The sequence below is a fragment of the Myotis daubentonii genome, chromosome 7 (genome assembly GCF_963259705.1).
Source record: "Myotis daubentonii chromosome 7, mMyoDau2.1, whole genome shotgun sequence".
In the NCBI taxonomy this organism is placed as follows: Eukaryota; Metazoa; Chordata; class Mammalia; order Chiroptera; family Vespertilionidae; genus Myotis; species Myotis daubentonii.
Window position 1 is genome coordinate 12,756,916 of NC_081846.1, and position 12,271 is coordinate 12,769,186.

The 12,271-nt window shown below is 41.0% G+C and overlaps 1 protein-coding gene across 3 annotated transcripts in view; it reads left to right on the forward strand.

The window, feature by feature from the left end:
* Positions 1-12,271, forward strand: part of PARD3B (par-3 family cell polarity regulator beta) — a 917,882-nt gene that overhangs the window by 663,540 nt on the left and 242,071 nt on the right. The gene's annotated exons all lie outside the window — the stretch shown is intronic.

The following is a 12,271-nucleotide window of genomic DNA, read 5'->3' on the forward strand; positions in this document are numbered from 1 at the left end:
TCAATAGTAGAAAATTTTTATTATGCATAACAACAAAAATGGAGTAATACTAGAGTAATTGTAAATACTCAAACACCCAATAAATTCATTAATTTCAAACTAGGGTTAGAAATTTTATAATGTAAAAGTTGCCCATTCTATACTTTTTAAATTTCACTCTACTTTTTAATATTGTCGCTCCCTGCCCCCCTTTTTTAATTAAAAGTACATGCCTGGGATCACTGCAGAGCTAGGTTTTCAGAATGCTCGCCTATAAGCAACACAAACCATCCCTTCTCCAGTAATTGGAAGTTGTATAAAATCAGGGAATCTATCACATGTCTCCGGAAAGGTCAGTATATTAAAGTTTTGTTTGTTTGCTCTGGTTAAGTGGGCCCCAGGGATTCATCAGCTACTAGGAATATAAAGTAGCATAACAGACCACGAAATGGTGTCTCTTTTCTCAGACCTTTTCCTCAGTGCATTTCCACCAGTCACCAGCCTGCAGACCCCCCTCCTCTGGGACATTTCATCTTCCCTAAATGACCCTAATGGCAAAGCTGCTCTCCCTCTCACCCCACTGTCCTTCTCTGGCATGCCGGTCCTTCACCTGATAAATATTTGCTAAGCACCAGGTATGCACAGCACTGTGTACAGTGATGAATGAGAGGCAGCCCTACCCTCGGAGAACTTAGAATATAAGTAGCTTGTCACTGACTCCCTTGCATCATTAGTTATTTTCCAGCTGTCTGTGTCTTGCATCTCCAAAGACTGCAACTTAACATTATTTTGCTTTCTGTGTATGTCCACCTAGCCAGTGCTCAAGGCACACTGAGTGGATGTGTGCAGTGGCTCACCCTGCAGGGAGAGCAATGTTGGGCTGTGTTACCCATTCCCAACCCAGGATGAGCACCTACGTGGCCTGGACAAGACCTTTATCGTATGTCACCAGGCTAGTTCCTTAGCTCAGGCAGTGGATAACTTGACATATGATGAAATATATTATTTCATTACACACCACAAAGAGTTGGGTGCTAATTTCTAAACTATATTTAGGTTCCTTACTTTTTTCCCCCCAAACAGACATAGTTTTATCCAGGGCTGCTGATGGACAAACCTAGTCCACAGCCAGGGACTTCTCCCAAATGATATTTTATTATTTCTTCCTCTCTCCTCCTCTGTGGAGAAGAAAGAGAGAGAGAGAAAGAAAAAGGGAGGGAGGGAGGAGAAGAGAGAGGGAGAGATAAGCATGCAGTCTCTCCCCAGTGCTGCTTCAGTGTTGACAAAGAATTCAGCCACCCTCCACCCCCATTCTACACATACTCGGGTTGATATTATCATAAGATTAAAGATGCTTCCCTGCGGACCCCCTCGCAGCCTCCCGCCTTTGCTTACCTTGTTAGCTAACACCTTTTCTCTATCATCGTAGCTACTTTATGGAGGGGGACTTATGCATGTTGTGATGAATGTTCAAAAAGCTAGTATGAAAAAAGGAATGGAAAGTATCTCAAGGTTTTTTATATTGCTTCTATGCTGAAATGATACTGTTTCAGCTATGTTGACTTAAAATATACTATTACATTAAATTCACTAGTTTCTTTTTATCATTTTTAATATGGCTAATAGAAAATTAAGTTACTTATGAAGCTCACATTATAGCTCTGTTGGACAGCACTGTCCCACACTGTAGGTTTTCAAACTGGGTTCCCAGTGACCCTGAACTTCTTCCTACTGGGGTAGCCAGAGATGAAGAAGGATTAGTTCCATCTGAGAAACTCGTTATTTGTTTGTTTATTAAATCAGGTTTCTGACTGTGAACTTCTTTAAAGGAAAGAACCGGCAGCCAAAATGTTTGGCAACTCGAGCCTCAGACCATCCTCCAACCCCCTCAGATGTAGCATAAAAAGAACAAACTCATACACGTTCGCCATTCCCTGTCACTGCGCCCTGCATAACCAGGGGCACCCAGACCTGTCTGTGATCCCCAGGAAGATACAAGCAGGCCTCTTTTCTTCTTTACTCTTTTGGGAGTCCATCAAAGTTTATTTGTTAGTGGAATTGTACCCCTATTCTGTAAGTTGTAGAAATTTATTTGCCACAAAATGTCTTCTAAGTATTCCTAATTGATAGCATGGAGGGCCAAGTTACAGATGGTCTTTATTAGGGAACCTTTTTTCTTCTGGAAAATGTAGACCTCCCGCCCCCACCCTTAGCAACAGCGATCGGAGGATGATTGAGTGGTCTCTTGTGGAAATATGTATTTACCTATGTAAAGATCAGTTTCAACTCAGCACATTCTTCTTTAACCAGTGAGCTAACCTGTAACCTCCAAAGGGTGTTGACGTCTCTTCAGCTCATAGCTTTGTGTGCATGTTTGGGTGAACGTGTGTGTGTGTGCGCTCCTGTGTGGTGTACACACACACTTATTGTTTTCGCTATAAATCCAGCTGCTAACTGAGCGAAGAGCTTTTTAGCTACTTTGTAAATGTTATTTTCTTAAGAATAAATGAGCCTGACCATTTTAATCACCCTCCTCCAAATAAAATTAACACATGGTCGCATACCTGATTACATACCGTGAATTAACTTTGAGAGGGATAGACGTGAATAGAGGGAAGGCAAGAATAAGCAGCATATTGTGAAAAAAAAGCTGTTGATTTCCCTGACACTAACTGTAACCAGAAACAGCAGTGGAACCTCAAGGGGTATTTGTATGTGTTTGTTGTCCGAGAGTAGATACAGGGGCCCAAGATAAAGAGCAGACAGTTTCTCGTTTAGAATCTCATCTCTGCTTTTGGAAGCCTTAGAGTTTTTCTTCCTCTATGACCTTTCTACTTGGTCCTCCCAAAAGCCTGTTAATTTCACCCTGACAATTTTTACACATTTCATGGAAGGGAGACATTCAGATGTGAGAACGTTCGCCTATCATTAGCTGAATTCATTTTTCTGCAAAATGTTAATCCGTAGATCACACCCTGGTGAAGGACGGTGCCTAAGTGAGAACATACCAGATCCAGTAATTTTTTCCTCATGCGTCTGTTTTACCTCGGGCAGATGTGCACACTTGGTGATACAACATAACTGACACGTGCCTCCCTCAAATATGGGTTTTATACATTTCTCCATGATCAAAAAGGAAGGAATGCTATCTTGAAGTTGCAGATACACCATTTACCTTGCCATCTTTTTAAAAGCAAGAGTACCTGACTTTTCAGACAAGTAACAAGCCCGTAGTTTATGCACTGTCTTCCTTCCTTCCCTCCCCGTCTCTGTCCCTCTGTTCTTCCACCTTTTCCTTCCTCCCTCATTTTCTTCCTTCTTCCCTTTTCAAAGCACCAACAGTGCTAAATGTTGTAGGGATTCTAGATAGAAATAAGACCCTTTTATGAAATTTACATCCTATGTCGTTTCAATGCAATCTGCCTATAAGCATTGGTACCCATGCCACTAAATAAGTCATTTCCAAATAGTGATGCCTGCCCCACCCTTGGGACATAGTGGGAAGTTACAGATGGCAAATGTCTACCAGGTCCACTGGCTCTCATTTATCTTCAAGAATTGCCATCATGCTCTCTGAAAGTCCCTGCTCTCAGGCACCGATTATACTCACTGTAGAATTGGGAGACATGTTAATAGTCTTTTTTGCTGGGTTATGTGTTTAGCATATAACATGACCCCCAGTCCTACAGGCCATATGAACCATGCATTTCTCCATGTCCTGAGGGGCAGTGAGCTGGAGTGGGGAAATCATGGGCACCAAGAGGCAGGAGATTTGGGTTCTAAACTTGGCTATTTCACCAACACATGGGGTCACCTTGTCAGTCACATAACTTCTCAGGTTTAGAGGTATTATATTTATAACTAGCTTAAATTTGGTTATCATAATTTTTCTTCCAAACTCTATCTACCCACAGTTCTACAAAAGATGGTGAATATGGATTTCAATATCAGAAGTGAGATGGTGACTCCTAAACTCCATTTTGCCTCTGACCCTGGGCTAGAGCCCTTCTCTTTGCTTAAGAATATTTCTTTAGCCGAAGCCGGTTTGGCTCAGTGGATAGAGCGTCGGCCTGCGGACTGAAGGGTCCCAGGTTCGATTCTGGTCAAGGGCATGTACCTGGGCATATCCCCAGTGGGAGATGTGCAGGAGGCAGCTGATCGATGTTTCTCTCTCATCGATGTTTCTAACTCTCTATCTCTCTCCCTTCCTCTCTGTAAAAAATCAATAAAATATATTTTTTTTAAAAAAGAATATTTCTTTAAGAACCAGCATAAGTAATTAGTAGAAAATTTCACATGAGTAAAAATATATGAGAATGTGACCATCACACCATTTGGCCATGAGTTCACTTAAAATCTGTACTAGTCCAGATTCTTCAGGGAAACACAATGAGGAGAGGGGTGAGGAGGAAGAGAGAGAGAGGAGGAGAGGGGGTAACAGGAGAGGAGAGGCAGAGACATACATAAGAGGAGATTAGTTGTAGGAATTGGCTCATTTGATTACAGAGGCTAGGAAGTCCCACAATCCGCTCTCTGCAAGCTGGAGACCCAGGGAAGTTGGTGGTATGTTTCAGTCTGAGTCCAAAGGCCTGTGAACCAGGGGGGCAGATGGTGTAAGGCTCAGTCCTAGCCCAAAGGAGAAGACGGGTGTTCCAGCTAAGCCAGCAGAGCAAATACACTCTTCATCTGCCTTTTTATTCTCTTGAGACCCTCAATGGATGGGATGATGCTCACCACACTGGTGAGGGGGCATCTTTACTCAGTCTACTGATGCAAATGCTAATCTCTCCCAGGAACACACTCACAGACACAGCCAGAGTAACATTTTACCAGATATCTGAGCATCCCTTAGCCTCAGCTGACGTAAAACTAACCATCACAGTAGGCAAGGTGACATACAGTTATTCCTTGGCCCTTTAGCCTTAAACACTGTAGAACCACTGTGCGTACAAGGAGCAGCTCCTTTTCTGATTCTTACACTGTCTCTACACTCACTGCTCTTGTTTTCCAAAAGGGCAATGTTTATGCTACTTGATTTTAAGTTATTTCTCTCTCCCTTTCTTCATTTATTCCCTGAACTTGCCTTTAACTTCCACTTAAACCAGTAACTTGTTGCACAATTAGCTCACACTCAAGAAATAGTCTGACCTAGTTGCTGACTTCCACAGTCTGATGAATTTGGAAAGCATTCATTCATTCATTCATTCATTCATCAAATATGTGCTAAGTGCCTATTATCTCCTAGAAATAATATCACCTGAGACATGTTAATTAATAGTTCATAGTCCTTGCTCTTAATGAACTTATTTTGTGATAAAAAAAAAAGGTAAATAATAAGCTGGTAATTATGTTACAGTGCACAGTAGCCCTTAAGAAGAGAACAAGGTGTGTGGGGCCCCAAATCCCTTAGTTGGGTGTGAACAATGACCACTCACAAGAACCAAGAGGCAGATTTAGGCCGAAACACTGAATTAGGGCCCAGTTCAGCTTGCTCCTCAGCCATTCTGTCATTATCTTCAGGAATATTTTAGGGTTGAATCTTTATTTAGTGGAACATTTTTATTAAGCTGTATGCTGTAAGAAAAAAATTAATGCCAATTTATCTTTTATAATTTAACCTGAACTGTGTCATTTTTAAAATGTCGTTGTTAGATTTTTTATGACTTTCCATCTTTGCCAAGGTAGTGGTATCTTATTAGAATACTTATACAGATAATTTCAAGTTTAAAAGAAATACAACTAAATCTATTCAGCAACATAATCTGGTGTAAACATATCTGTTTAAAAGTGTCTATGCGACTTGAGGTTTATTGTAGCTAATAAGCAACAATTAACATGATTTCAATTTTGTCATCCTTGTGTTCTTTGTATGCTTCTAAGTCCTTGAGTGCATGTATTAGGAACATATTTTTTTAGATATTTTCACAATTCCAATATGATAGAAAGCATGTGCATTTGGAAAAGAATGTTTTGGCATTAGTTGATATTTTCATTATCTATAAATCATTTATTAGGTAGATTTTTGTTAACATTGAAATGCTGAAGTTGATCCATTTTAAACTCTTTCACTTTTGGTTATTGGAGATAGAGGTGTACTCTGATGAGAGTACTAACATTACTTAAAGATTGTTTTGGTTTACTTAATAAGTATTTCATTCACCGTCTTACAGTTTTTATAGTGTAGCCACTAAAAAAAAATGCCCTACTGTTACTTTCAAGTTAAATGTAGTTATTTTCTGTATTGGTGTTTAAGTGATATGCATTAATAACTCTTTTTTAATGAGGTTAATGAAGGCCTATGTCAGGAATAGCTGGCTTATTATATAGTCCAGTTCATTTATTTTGGTTAGTGTTCTACTTGCTTTAAGACAACAGAAAGCTTTGTGAAGGAGTTTGGGGCATGTTATTTATGATGGAGAGTGATTGTAGATTTCCCCTTTACAGCTTCTACCCGAAGATTTAAAGAAGACTCTGTTGTAGTGTTATCACGGTCTCACATCAAAACTTTCCTCCAATATATGCTTATAGATGTTTTAACTCATCCTCTTAATGTTTCCACTTTGTCCTCTGCTCTTGTTCTTTTATATTATTTTCATTTCCAGTTAAATTGTTAAACTCCAGTTACATGGGGACTATTACCCTGGGAAAACATGAGTTTATTTATATCACATCCAGTTCTGGCAACCGCAGTGACATGTAATGTAGTGCTTGCAGTGTGCTAATTTAACTAGCTCAGCTTGCTCTGAGGTCAGGCAACCTACTCTGGCTGATCCATCTCACTATTCTGTGTCTCAGTATGATCACGTAGCAAATCAGTTCATGGTAATTACTCCTGCTTAATTCACAAGAATTCTGAAAACGGGTATAATAACAGGATGTTTGGCCATGGAATTTGTAACTCTTAAGGAAAAAAAGCCATCAGCATACTTATTCAAGTGAGAATAGAATTCTATCGACCCAACTTGTACGTAGCTAATTTTTGTGGAATTGTAGTGAGTTTCCAAATAGCTTTCTGTGAAGCTCCACAGCTAAGCCAGCATTGGACCTCTCGCACTTCTTTATTTCATGTTTTGTACAAGGAGGAAGACCGTAACAAATTAAGCAGGTGTTTCTGGGAAAATAAGTCTGGAAGAAATCCTGTGATTTGAGGGTGGAGGGAAGGAATTTAACCAATGATCCAGTGAAATGGGTTCTACCCTAAATATTTGTGTATCTCTGGTACTTTCTACCATATGTAAAATTTATCAAGGTAACTCAGAGTTTATCGAACACCATTTTCTTTCAAGTTGATGCACTGAAATAAACTTGAAGCATTTTTGGCACAATAATAATAATTTATATTTATTCTAGGACATGCTGCACTCTGAATGTCAGTTCATCATCCAAGAGATACCTCACAGCAAGTGGTAATCCGTATTAACAATGAGGAAAATACTTACTTTTTTTTTTTTTTTGGTGAGAGTTAAGTCACCAACCTTAGAAGTAAGAGGATTAGATCATATGCAGTATTATTGAATCAAGATTCAAAAATATGAAAGTGAGAATTTATTCTTAAAAGGAGAATTTTACTGGTTTGGCCTTAGTTTAGTTCTTTGGTACTGACCGTGTGGTCTGTGGACCAACAGTGTGGAGGCTTCCTGGGGAGCTTGTTAGGAATGATCTCAGAACCTACCTCAGGCTTGATGATTAAGAACATGAGTTATAGCCCGTTCTCCATTGATATGCATCCAGCTGAAAGTTTGGGAGATGTTGGGTGGTAAAATGTAAGGTTAATTTTAGTTAGTGGTGTGACATGTCTCCCAACAAAAAAACTGATCAGAGCCCACATTGATAAACATGCAGTATCAAGAAGACGGTATTCAGACTTTCTGTTCTGGTCACTTGGTTTGGCTATGGGCACTCTACTTTAAGAGCACATGTCAAGGACACTGACCAGAATGATGAGGCAGCTCAAACCAATTTCATAGCAGGAGTAATTGAAAAAGATGGAAACATTTGACCTGGTGAAGAGAAAGCAGGGGAGTTGTAATAGCTGTGTTCAGTGCTTGAAGGGCAGTCCCTTGGAAGAGGGGTGAGAAGCAGGCAGAAATGAAGCAATTAATCCAGACAATAAATTGGGGAGGTATATCCTTGCTAAATATAAAGATGAACTTTGGAACAGCTACGTGTGTTCTGAAATGGCTTTTCCCTTTTCTGTAAGTAGAGAGTGATATTGTTGGGAGTTTTCAAGGGAGACTGGAAAACCACTGACCAGTCCTTCTGCTGAAAGTTCCACAAGCACTTTGAACTTCACCCTGTGACACTTGTCACATTTTTACCATAATTTCAAAATAATCTTAAAAGGTATTCTCTGTTTGTCCCATCTGGCAAGGGACTGTCTGCTTAAGTCACCGAGTGCCTAACCTCAGCCCAGACGCAGTGTCTCACAGACAATGTTTCTTGTGTGATTAAAGGAAGAAAGGACTAGACAGGAGGGAGGGTTGAAAAATGTATTCATTAGTATATTTAATTAATATGTACCGATTGCCTTTGATATGTCAGGCACTCGTGTAGGCATTAGGGAGACACCAGCGAACAAAACAGATTAATATTCCAGCTCTCAAAGTTCATGTCCCCATGGGGTTACGTAGCCCCAAGAATTTCTCAGTAGCTCTTGCAGAAAGAGGATGAAGACCATGAACCAGATGTCTTCACTGGAGTAGCACATCTTTGAAGAAGTGAACACCTTCGCAATACCTTAAAGATCAACCAGGCCAACTTGAAGAGTTTAGAACAGTGATGGCGAACCTTTTGAGCTTGGCGTGTCAGCATTTTGAAAAACCCTAACTTAACTCTGGTGCCGTGTCACCTATAGAAATTTTTTGATATTTGCAACCATAGTAAAACAAAGACTTATATTTTTGATATTTATTTTATATATTTAAATGCCATTTAACAAATAAAAATCAACCAAAAAAATGAGTTCGTGTGTCACCTCTGACACACGTGTCATAGGTTTGCCATCACTGGTTTAGAAGCTGAGATAAAATAGAAACCTCACTTGCTTATTTTAATGTTACCTTGGACATGAAGGTAAAAACCTTAGGTGCTATAGGGCTGGTGAAAAGCTTGGACAAATTACCCAAACTCTGGAGATCGTAAGACTGCAAATGGGAACAATATGAGGCAGGGTAACACGTACATCTGTATTAGGAGAGAATATTCAGGAATATGCTCTAATTTCTTTGTCAGTGTTTCCTTTTGTGACTTGTTTGATTACAGCATAGTATTATAAGTAATATGTTAATATTTACTGTTATAACTATTTTTGACCTAAAATTTTTACCTGAAATACATTATTGTACGTGAGTCACTCTACACTTTGAGCCTTATTCCATCCAGGTGCCAACATTTTTCTCTCGCCACCACACATCTTTGATTTTATAATGCAAGTCAGTAGGAAAACAGGATTCATTCAACATAAAATTGCTTTTCACAATCTCTTCTGGAATCTCTTTGTCTGCTACCCAGGCGATATCTATATTATTACTTTGTCCTCAAAAGCTTTTACCAATTTGGCAACACAGAGTGACTAAATCGCCTTTCTTTCATCTGGCGTTTCATTAGCAGGGAGACTCCCCAAATTCATTTCTATCAGCCTTGTCCTCAGTGCTAAATCTCCCGCGCCTCAAGTCTATTTATAATAAATATCTCCGTTACGAGGAAGGTCATTTCGGTTCTCTATATTACATCCATTTCTAATGAAAGCTGTGCCAAATGACCAAGTGGAAAAAGCTCCCCCGTCTTCCCCCGCCCCCAGAAGAAAGCTTTCCTGTCAAATATCTCCTAATTGCCCTCCATGCATCAGCTTCATGCTTGGGCTTATCTCGGGCGCCTTCCCCAGCTTTCTGCAGATAGCCAATGACACACGCTCCAAGCATGAAGGGGATAGAAATGGTGTGACTCTTGGAAAGCCAGCGCCGAGTGGGCTTAGAGAGCTGTTTAGATGCTTCACTTCCATGGTTCTGACATGAGGGATCTTCGCCAGTTTGCCTTCAGACACAGTTTGCTCTCATTGCTTCAGACGTCGAACTGTGGGTCCTGCAGGGACACTTGTGCTCCTTGCTTTGTGTCTTCTGCCTTCCACGTGGGTCCCGTGTCAGGACATCTTGTATTAATCAGCCTTCGGTGGTAACTTTAGGCAAGTAACATAATCACTTTCCCTGACCATCTGTAAAATTAAGAAGTAACTACAAAGCATCTGACACATTCCTAATAAAAGCAGAGCCCAGCCACCCGGGCCTGGCCCACAGCTGTGGAGAGCAGCATGCTCGTGTGGGAGCCGCCGGGCTGTTTTCTTCTCTGTGCCTCGGCCCCCTGCCTTCTTGACCACCCCAATATCTCCTCTGTCTTTCCTGAAACAGCCCCCACACTCACCCCCAGGCCTGACCCTACTCCTCACACCTGCTCTGGCCCCCTATAATACAGGATGTTTTAATATTCTAAGTGCATGGAAGAGAAAGGAAATTGAAGTTGCCGGCCACGAACTCTCTTTTCTCCTCTTTTAAATGCGGAAGAACAGCACCCACCGTGAGCAGGGTATTTTCTTTGTGGCAATGGAAAGTAGTACAGGGTTAAGGAAAGAACATTCAAGAAATTAGAGCTTCCAGTGGATGTTCAGTGTTTGATCTTTTAATGGTGGTGTTGTCACTGGGCCTGATACTGTTTTTTAACATGGGAGATGGTGAGAAAGCAGAGCTTGGAGGTGCTATTTGGGTTGGTTTTGGGAGGTACACAGCGGAGACCACAGAGACCCTTAAGTGTGGAACCACCAAAAGAAATAGAAAGAGGGGCATGTGGAAACGGCGCAAATGGGATGCACAGAAACACAGTAAGTCAGGACCTACCCGTGACACTCTGAAGAGAGGCGAGCGGGCCTGACACACTGGAGGGAGAGTGATCATGGGTCAGGAGGTGAGTTCTGTGCTGCTGTCTAGTTCTGCCCTTGTGGGCGACTCACAGACTATCTACTCAGCACATCTGGGGGTGACTATCGACCAAGAACTCACAAGTCCCACCTGTTCCAGGTGGTCCTTGATGGTGCATGTCTGACTTCAGACTTTCTCTCTGTGTATCCCTAATAGATACTGAGCACAGTCTTCAGTACCTCAGCTGACAAAATGAGCATTTCTGGTTCTACCCAAAGGCATGTCTTAGGAGCCACCACTTCTATTTCTGCAGGGTTGCCATTATGGTCTTTCTGGGCAATGCTTGGGTATCTATTTGAAAATTCTAGGGCATTTTGCACTCACATGTGTCCACGCTCAGGACTTACTGGAACATATGCTTCACCCGATGAAGGAGTATAGGTCCAGAAGGAGGAAGATGCCAGATCCAGAAGCAAGGATGCAATCCGGAAGAGAACAAGGGGAAAGCTCAGAGCTGCAGGGAAGGGAAGCCGGCCAGACAGCAGCGACCATCCCAGGGGAGACAGCATGATGAGGGAGGCAGCAAGATGAGGGAGATGGTGGCACAATAAGATGGAGGCTCCAGGAGTGATAGCTCCACAGAAAGATATGGAATTGACAAATTTGGGAATGCAATGGCAGTGTTGGAGTGACCAGGAAGCATTAGTAACAATGTATAAACTTATGCAAATTTTTAAAAGAGGCAATGATTAATTTCAGGGAAAAATGAACAAGAAAGAAGAAACGATCATTAGTACACTACTTGACTCATCACTGAGCAATGTTTGCAGGATTGTAATAATAGAAACATTAAATGGAGTAATTTTAAGCCAAATTGTTGCATAACTCTATTAGGAGTATGGGATGGCAATGTTTAGGAGGATGAGGAACATAGACAGTTAAATCTTTATTTGTCATCACCAAAGGACACCAATTAGTGATGAAAGTTTATTAATTAAGAAATAACTTATTCAGCTCATTTTCTAGAAGTGTGGGTATCAGCTAAAGGATTTCTCAACAGGGTTGCCTTAGGGAAGCTGGCTTCAGAGGGGGCAAGGGAGATATTGCTTGTAGAATGTTTTAACTTTTAAAATTTTGAATTATGTGCACATATTATTTTCATGAAATCTTTTTTCAAAATTAAAAAAAAGTTTAGGTTAAAAACTTACATAAATGCAGATTCCTGGCTTCCCCTAGAAAATTAAACCACCTGGCCCCCTGAAACCACATCCCATCTGACAGTATGGCTCACCCCACTCATCAGATGCACACGCTCTCCAGCTTGCCACAGCCTCCACCCTGCCCTATTGCCTCTCTGCAGCTGAGGCTAAATGTCAGGTGTTATT